Source organism: Molossus molossus, unplaced genomic scaffold (genome assembly GCF_014108415.1).
Source record: "Molossus molossus isolate mMolMol1 unplaced genomic scaffold, mMolMol1.p scaffold_m16_p_3, whole genome shotgun sequence".
Taxonomy (NCBI): domain Eukaryota; kingdom Metazoa; phylum Chordata; class Mammalia; order Chiroptera; family Molossidae; genus Molossus; species Molossus molossus.
The window spans coordinates 106,186,646-106,187,249 of record NW_023425366.1 but is presented as its reverse complement, the minus strand read 5'-3'; the positions used below and the strand labels follow the sequence as shown (position 1 = coordinate 106,187,249).

At 49.3% G+C, this 604-nt stretch overlaps 1 non-coding gene across 1 annotated transcript; it reads left to right on the top strand.

Moving 5' to 3' along the window:
- The first annotated feature begins 249 nt into the window (after positions 1 to 249).
- Positions 250 to 373, top strand: LOC118643042. Its single transcript, XR_004961930.1, has one exon. It is a non-coding gene; the product is annotated as a U6atac minor spliceosomal RNA (small nuclear RNA).
- The last annotated feature ends 231 nt before the right edge of the window (positions 374 to 604 follow it).

The window sequence follows — 604 nt, the reverse complement described above, 5'->3', positions numbered from 1 at the left end:
GTGGGGACGCACATCAGTCCGACCACCTTGAATGGCAACTGGGCTATGCCTGGTGACAATGGGGGTGTGCACCCCGTTTGACAGACTGAGTCTACACACACCCACACACACACACACATGCACACGCATGCACACACACGGGTACACCCCTGAACAGTGGGTCTCAACCCTGGATACAAATTCGAACTGCCAGGGAAGCTTCTAAAACCCGTGGTGCTAACCTCCAGGCCCATTCATGAAGCCTGCTGGGTGTCGTGGTAAAGCAAAGAGCCAGCACCCCCTTTGACAAGGATGGAAGAGACTCTCGGACCTAACGACTGTCATGCCGGTGGGGCACTGCCTCCTACTTTGTGGCATGTAACCATCTTTTTGTTTTTCCTCAGAAAATTAAAAATTGATCTGCCATTTGACCCAGTGGTCCAACTTCTAGGAATATACCCTAAGAAGCCTGAAACACCAATCAGAAAGAATATATGTACCCCCATGTTCATAGCAGCACTATCTACAGTAGCTACGATCTGGAAACAGCCCAAGTGTCCATCAGTAGATGGGTAGATGAAACAGCTATGGTACATGTACACAGTGGAATACTATGCAGCTGTAA